Source organism: Ictalurus furcatus, chromosome 17 (genome assembly GCF_023375685.1).
Source record: "Ictalurus furcatus strain D&B chromosome 17, Billie_1.0, whole genome shotgun sequence".
NCBI classification, from domain to species: domain Eukaryota; kingdom Metazoa; phylum Chordata; class Actinopteri; order Siluriformes; family Ictaluridae; genus Ictalurus; species Ictalurus furcatus.
Genome location: NC_071271.1, coordinates 23958340 through 23967471, shown reverse-complemented (window position 1 = coordinate 23967471; position 9132 = coordinate 23958340).

The window sequence follows — 9132 nt, the reverse complement described above, 5'->3', positions numbered from 1 at the left end:
ATCAATGATTGGATGCGCCAAAATTTTCTCCAATTAAACAAAGAGAAAGCTGAAGTTATTGTTTTTGGAGCTAAGATGAAGCGATTAGAGGTCAGCACTCAGCTTCAGTCTGTAATGTTAAAGACCACTGACCAAGTCAGAAATCTTGGTGTAGTCATGGACTCGGACTTGACCTTCAACAGCCATATTAAGACAGTTACAAAGTCAGACTACTACCAGATAAAAAATATTCAAAGGGTTAGAGGACTAACTCTCAGCAAGACTTAGAAAAACTTGTCCATGCATTTGCCTTCGGTCGACTCGACTACTGTAACGGTGTCTTTACGGGTCTCGATAAGAAATCAATTAGACAGTTGCAGTTGATTCTGAACGCTGCGGCTCGGGTCCTCACTAAGACTAAAAAAGTAGATCATATAACTCCAGTCTTGAGGTCGTTGCACTGGCTTCCTGTCTGTAAAAGAATTGATTTTAAAATACTGCTGTTGGTTTATAAAGCACTGAATGGTTTGGGTCCAATATATATTTCTGATCTACTGGTACATTATGAACAATCAGACCTCTGAGGTCGTCTGGAACAGATCTGCTTTCTGTTCCCAGAGTCAAAACTAAACGTGGAGAAGCAGCATTTATTTTTTTATGCTCCACATATCTGGAACAAACTCCCAGAAAACTGCAGATCTGCCAAAACTCTCAGTTCTTTTAAAGCAAGACTGAAGAATTTTCTTTTTGCTGATGCTTTTGATTAAATCATCAAGGTATTTTAATTAATATCTTATGCTGCACTGTAACCTTTTTAATCTGTTTTAACCTGTTTTTGTTTTTATGATTATTCATTTTTTTATATATATATTTTTTAATTAACTCTTTTTAAATGTCTTTTCTTTTTAAATGTCGCTTTGTGTTGCTTTTATGTTTTATGGAAAGCACTTTGAATTACCCTGTTGTGGAAAATGTGCTATACAAATGAACTGACCTTGCCTTGTCTTGCCATACTGCACACATTGCAGTTCAGACAGAGCCTGTTACCTGTTTAACAGATGCTCCTCACCAGCAGGGGGCAGCACTGTCCAAAGGAAAAACCCTTCAGGCCTGTATTTAAACTGTACAGTACATTCCTCAAACACCTCCCACAACCCATTTTAAACAATTTCCAGTGAACACATATACAACAGCAACAGACAACGAGTACAAATAAACATTAAATCAACCGTATTCAATGAAAAAAAAAAATCTGAAATGATTTTGGCTTCCTTGTTTTATTTTATTTATTTTTTTTCTATTGTAGTGCTACACTGATCTCCTGAAGGAAATATTTCAAACCTGGCTTATAATCAGTCCCTTTCTTCTTATACCAGTTTACCAAAAATTTTATGAAAACATCATGTAAAAAACTACTATCTCACCCGGAAAGGAAATGAAAACAGTTACGATACAGTACAGTCTTACTAAATTCTCAGCATCAACCCAGAACACTTTGGCATGAGCACACTCATCTTCAGTAAGCGCTTTATACTGGTCAGGTTGTAGTGGATCCGGAGTTTATCCCGGGAATACTGGGCGTGTGCTGGGAATATACCCTGAATGGGATGGCATTTCATCACACGGCACTGTGCACACACACATTTACACACTCATTTACATGTAGGGGAAAGTTAGAGTCACCAATCCCCCTTCAGAGATATTATAGTAATCTCAAGAAAGGAAACACAGCATTATTATTATTATTATTATTATTATTATTATTATTATTATTATTATTATCCATCCATCCATCTTCTATAACGCTTATCCTTTTCAGGGTCACGGGGGAACCTGGAGCCTATCCCAGGGAGCATGGGGCACAAGGCGGGGTACACCCTGGACAGGGTGCCAATCCATCACAGGGCACAATCACATACACACTCACACACCCATTCATACACTATGGACACTTTGGACACGCCAATCAGCCTACCATGCATGTCTTTGGACTGGGGGAGGAAACCGGAGTACCCGGAGGAAACCCCCGCAGCACGGGGAGAACATGCAAACTCCACACACACAGGGCCACGGTGGGAATCAAACCCCGGACGCTGGAGGTGTGAGGCGAACGTTATTATTATTATTATTATTATTATTATTATTATTATTGTTGTTGTTGTTGTTGTTGTTATTATATATGGGATAACATCCATCCATCCATCTTCTATATCGCTTATCCTTTTCAGGGTCACGGGAAACCTGGAGCCTATCCCAGGGAGCATCTGGCACAAGGCGGGGTACACCCTGGACAGGATGCCAGTCCATCGCAGGGCATATGGGATAACAATTTAAGACATATCTTAATAGCTTAATTTCTCTTTTCTCCATAAACTACAGCGAATCCATTAAACAACAAACATCAAGACATTTAGGTGTGTTTTCATTTGTGCTAGATTCCTAGTCTGATCAATATACTACTTAAAATGTTGTTTACTATCTGATTTTTTTCATTGTAATTCTTAAATATTTTTTAAAAATATCGACTAAGGAACAGGCCTTTATCTTTCAACAGGACACACGACTGCTGTATAGGCATTGATTTGACCTGAGCATCACTTAGCAGCCCGACATGCTCGATTACAGAAGGTGGAATTAATGGCTGTGTGTTTCAGGCCTTTGTGCTGAGTTTTGGAACTTCTTTTACAAAAAAAAAAAAAAAAAGACAGAAAGCAGACTTTTTGAATTACAATATCATCTATTCGCATTCTGAACTGTAACCAGTATCACAAATATTTATACTGCGGTACTGTTGAGTTCTCTCATCTGATTGGTCAGGCAGTAAAGATGACCTTGTGCCGGCTGTAATTCAAATCACAGGTTTACATTAATGCACTCACACTTATACGGTATTGTTTCTATAACAACAGCTTAAACAGGGACTTGTCTTGTCTGGTAGACACGGCACATAAACGGATAAAAAATTGTTTTCTGGAAGGAGGAGTTTATTTAACATTTATGGAAGGAGTCTCCAGTCCCAACAGTTCAAGCTGTAAGTTTAAGTTTTCCAACACAGGAAAAGTTTTCAGGATGTTGCAGTTTGTAGGATTATGATAAGCTGCATTTTTTTTTTTGTCTTATTAACTTGGAGAAAAAATAGCCAGTGATGGAACGACTCTTACAGCTCTTACAACCAAAGTACAAAATGACAGGATGTTCATGGATGTTTCAGAACATTAAATGTAATAATAAATGGATATAGCTGAGTATCATACTCATACATACGTATGATGTCACTTTTAATTAAACAATGCGATTGCTGTAGTATAAGTAATAAAACACTTCTGTATATGCTGTCCTGCGATGGACTGGCACCCTGTCCAGGGTGTACCCCGCCTTGTGCCCCATGCTCCCTGGGATAGGCTCCAGGTTCCCCGTGACCCTGAAAAGGATAAAGCGGTATAGAAGATGGATGGATGGATGGATGGATGTATATGCTGTTGTAAGAAAACAAACAAATTCACATCCCAGTAGTCTTGTATTCCTTACGCATTTTTTTTTACTCAGTTTTAATATGATCCAGGTGTGTTTACGTCTTCTGTGCATTGTGGAAAGAGGAAGCAGCCGTGTGACCTCAACATATGGATGTTAACATGCAGGAGAAGAAAAAACTCTCCATGTGTTTCTCATCTCTCTCTCTCTCTCTCTCTCTCTCAGAACTAATGAGTTGCAAGTGAAACTGCCAGTTATCCTCATAAAACGTGGTGTCTGAAAAGGACATAGATTTTCTGAAAGCTTCCTGGGAGTTAAGCCATAAAGCCATAAATGTTGATGGCAGTCTGACAGGACTGCTTTAACAGTCCAGTCACAGCTCCATTCTCAACACAGTTTGTGGTGTATGATAAATAATGTGCAGCCTGCCATGATTGAGTCACTGGTCTACAAAAGTAAGCAGTAACTGTGTTAATGTGGAGGGTCTGTACTTTAGCCCATTTATGTGTTTCAGTAATAGAACTAAAAAAACAAAAACAAACAAAAAAAAACATGAATGTTTAGTTTTAAAATCCAGGTAGGATACATGAAAAAGAAATCTGTTTTTAGCTTTTAGCAAGCTTTAGATGTGGCTTTGCAACCATATTCTGAAATGATAAGAGACATGGCAAGGAGAGGATCGTCCTTCATAAAAATATCGATGATTATCCCGAAAGTGTATTAATACTTTTTTGAGTGATATTTATTTTTGAGTAAAATTAGAAATTTTTCTTTTGAATATATATATTTAAATTACTGCATCTTTTTCATTCTTTGTGCTTGTGAAGCAACTTCTTCTCCTTCTTCTTTATATCATTATTATTATTATTATTATTAGCTATGATTTAAAAAAAAAAAAATCTACAGTATCTCAGCTGCAGTAGAAATTTGAAAATAATTGTCATATTTTGAGCACGTTTGCCTCACACATCCAGGGTTGGGGGTTCGATTCCCACATCCGCCCTGCGTGCACGGAGTTTGCAGGTTGTTCTCATGTTCTGGGTTTTCTCCAGGTACTCTGGTTTCCTCCCCCAGTCCAAAGACATGCGCTGTAGGGTGATTTGCATCTCTAAATTGTCCGTAGTGTGTGAATGTGTGTATGATTGTGCCCTGCGATCAGTCGGCACCATGTTCAGGGTGTCCCCCGCCTTGTGCCCCGAGTCATACGCTCCAGGCTCCCCTGTGGAGGATAAGCGGTACAGAAAATGGAAAGATGTCATATTTTGAAAAGAACATTGTTAACCCTAATGTTCAAAAAAAGCCCGTTAAAAATAGTTCTGAAGTGTTTTAATGTTCTTGCCCATTAAGGGGTTCAAATGAATTCCTAACTAAAATTGAAACAATTTAGTGATAGTAATATACTGTTAATATTATAGGAATAGTACAAGCATGAGTCGAATAAAACTTATTATTATTTTTTAATTGTTTATTGCAAATATGTTTCACAAAAGTGCATCAGTTTTCTACATTTTTCTACATAATCTCCATTTTCATTCATTGTTCCAGTCCTTGTAAATGTAATTAAATTCTAATTTCTGTCGTAGTTTTATGGTTATCATTTGACTCAACCTCACAGAACTAATTAAGTTGAATTGTAAAACTCAAATAATGGTGGCTTGAATGCAAACTAGATTATTCTGAAACAAGGTGTAAGGTTTGCAACTCTGATTAATAACTTTACAGAATAAACATTTTATTCAAACCCGGTTAACATTTAATCCCTCAGCAACCTATTTTTTCTTAAAGTTAATAAGACCAACAAAAAAAAAGGCCTGCAGATAGTCATGTTCCTAAGAAACACTGGTTACTGGCATAACTGTGGTTCTATGAATGGTGGAAGACTGCCAGAGACGGTCAGTACATGGTGGAAAGAGTCGGTCTCCTTGTCATTCTCGCAATCTGAGTGACCAGAGACTCTGGCAGTTTTCCACCATTCATAGAACAATGGTTACGCCAGTAACCAGCATACTGTTTCACTGTTCCAGACCACCAGAGACAGTCAGTACATGGTGGAAGACAGCCAAGTCACGAGGAACATAACCTAAGCGCTGTCTGGTAATACAGCAGAGCTAACCAAAGAAATAGGGGCCACATTAAGCCTGTAAAACTTTGTGAACGTGCAAGGTGTTGCCCATGTGGCCGCTGCACATATCTCAGAGAGGGGCATGCCATGCAATGCTACACCTGATAGACGGCGGAGCTGTACGACCTGCCGAATGAGACACCACGACAGTAGTGTCTACCATCCAGTGAGCGAGCCTTTGCTTTGACAAGGGTGCACCTCTACTGCCAGACCCAAAACAGACGAATAGTTAGTCCGTGGTACACCATGAGGCAGTTCTTAACACTTATTGCCTTAATGCACGAACTGGATATAGGGCTGCCTGGAAGGCCTCGTCCTCCTGTCAAAATGATACCAACTGAATAGACTGATTTGTGAATTGAGCTGACAATACCTTGGGCTGAAAGGCCGGGTTCGGCCAAAGTGTAACTTGATTATTCTGTGGCCCCCAGCTGAGACACTGTGGACTCAACAAGAGAGCATGCAACTTTACAATCCTCCTGGTCGATGTTATGGCCAAAAGGAAAGCAGTATAGCAGTATTCATAGAAAGACTCCTAATTTCTTCTTACTCAATCGGCTCATAGGCTGCTGAACACGCACCACCCCCACATCTGACTGGGCATACACTACCCATGCTGGTGGCTTAAGATGCATAGCTCCCTTAAGAAAAGCCACCACTAGCCTATTTGCACAAATCGACACCTGCCCCACAGGATGCCGATTGGCTGACAGAGCTGCCACAAATACCTTAAGAGTGGTTGGGGAACATCCAGTGTCCAATAAGTACTGTAGGAATTCCAACACAACGCTGATAGAGCAGTCAACTGGGCTAAGAGCTTGATCTGTACACCATGAAACAAACAGTGTTCCTCACTCCTGCTGAACATTGAGAGTGTCCTCTCAACCCCAGGGGAAAGATGCATAGCTTCAATCTGTCTAGGGAAGGATGCCACAACACCCCGTTCATCTGTGACAGCAGATCCTTCCAAGCTGGCAGTGGCTGAAGTGGACCAGTTGTGAGAGTTGATAGAAAGCTGAACCAAGGCATTGCTGGCCAACAGGGGGCCACTAGAATGAGCCTGTGATGCTTCTTCTGTACACGCCTCAGGAAGGACCGGAGGAGTGGAATAGGAGGAAAGGCATAGAGAAGGAGGTCTAACCATTCGTGGGCCAGGGCACCCTGGCCTAGCAAAACCCATTTCTCCTGCGCTGAGAACCACAGCGGGCTGTGTGCGTCCACGGCTGCTGTTCCGTAAGTCCTCCAGATTGCCTGGACCTCCCTGTGCAGACACCATTCTGTCTTTGGCCCTGCACAAGAGAGTGAACCCGCCACACTGTTGCCGAGGCCAGGATTGTGTGCTGCTCTAACTGACAGGAAGTGTTTCTTTGCCCTCCACAGAAGCACTCATGTTAACCGAAGACAGTGTAGAAACCTTGTACCTCCCTGGTGATTGATTGAAAACACCACTGTGGTGTTGACCGTCCTTATCAGAATGTGTCTCCCTGAGAGTTCCCGCCTGAAATGTCTCAGGTTGAAAAGTACTGCCCACAACTCCAGAAGGTTGATGTGAGATGTACCTAGCTATGGGGTCCAACTGCCCCATATGCCTTAGTGTTGCCAAAGTCCTCCCCACCCACTGAGGGAAGTGTCTGAGGTTACCACCTCCATGCATGTTGGGGGTGGACATATTGGTATGCCTCTTTGTAGGAGCCGCTCCCTCCTCCAGAGTCTCAGAGAGGTGCTGATCATGACTCAAACCAGAGTGCGCCGATTGTGAACCGGTGACAACCGTCTGGCGATCATCCAGTGATAGAATGGGCTAAGATGTCAAAGTCCTAATTGGATGACTGATGAGGCCGCTGTGAGAAGGACTGCCAGCCATATGAGGCCGATAAAGGGCAGCTTGCAATGAACCGGGAACCTTGCTAAGGTTTTTCACAAGGGTGTCCTTCTGCCACCTGTGAGGGAGGCCCTCATTCACCTGGAGTCCAAGTGCATACACCCAGGAGGCACAGCTTGGTTGGCAGCTTGCTGAGGTGATCTGGAGCACAACAGCCAATCATCCAAATAGGGGAGAATCAGCATGCCCTCCTGCTAAAGAGGTTCCAGTGACACCTGAATGTACTATGTGAAGACCCAGGGAGAAAGAGAGAGACCGAATGATAGGATTCAGAACTGATGTGCCCTGTCCTGAAATTTGAACTGAAGAAACCTTCTGTGGTGTAGGGTAATGGGAATATGAAAACACACGTCCTTCAAGTCCACTGAGGTGAACCACGTTCCGGGTTTGATAGCATGTCGGAAATCTACCACGCATAACATGCGGAAAGGAGGACATTTGAGGCTCTTGTTTAAGTGTCTGAGGTCCAGGATGGGCCTGAAGCTTCCATCCTTCTTCAGAACAAGGAAATATATTGAGTGGAATCCCCCGGGTGGGTACGGGGGGTTACTGGCTTTATTGCACCCTTCTCCAGCAGCTTTTGTACCTCCACTGGTAGGGCAAGGGCCTGCTGAGGGTCCTGGACCACTGTGGGATGAACTTGGGTGCTCACAGGGGGTCTGTGATGGAAGTGAAGACAATAGCCCTTCTCGAGTGTGTCAAGGAGCCATTTGTTGTCTGTAATAGCTCTCCAATGATGTAACTGAGAGGTCGAAAACTGTCCCTGAACCCCTGGTGACAGCAGGGAACATTTCCATTATTCCTGGGGGTGACAGTGAATAGGCATAGGGCAAGTTGGTGGCTTAAAACGAGAGCAGGGTACCTCTCCTCTTGATGATAAGCCATGTCAGAAACCAGAGCATGCTGAAGAGGCCTTTAAGACTGCTCCTGTCTACGCTGTTGCGAAGTTGAATGACGAACAGGCATCCGGTGTGAAACTTGGCTAGGGTAGTTCACACTGCACTCAACATGCTGAAATCGGGATTCTGCTGCCCGTGCTCTGTGTTCAAGGACCTCCTGAGCAGCCGTTCATTCACCCATTCACACACCCATTAGCAGAGCTAACTTGCCATCGAGAGCAACTTGGGGTTCAGTGTCTTCCCCAAGGACACTTCGGTATGTGGAGTCATGCGGGCCGGGAATCGAACCGCCAACCCTACGATTAGTGGACAACCTGCTCTACCTGGTGTTTATTGCCAAAAAGCTCTATTTTGGTTTCAACTGACCATAGAACCCGATCCCATTTGAAGTTCCAGTAGTGTCTGGTAAACTGAAGATGCTTGAATTTGTTTTTTGGATGAGAGTAGAGTCTTTTTTGATGTAGGTGACTTTGCATTGTAGTTCTGGAGACTTTCTGACCCCAAGATGAAACTAACTTCTGCAATTCTCCAGCTGTGATCCATGGAGGTTTCTTGGCCACTCGAACCATCCTCTTCACAGTGCGTTGAGACAATATAGACATGTCCTCTTCCAGGTCGATTCATAACATTTCCAGTTGACTGGAACTTCTTAATTATTGTCCTGATGGTGGAAATGGGCATTTTCAATGCTTTTGCAATATTCTTATAGCTACTTCCCAGTTTGTGAAGCTCAACAACCTTTTGCTGCACATCACAACTATATTCCTTACCCATTGTTA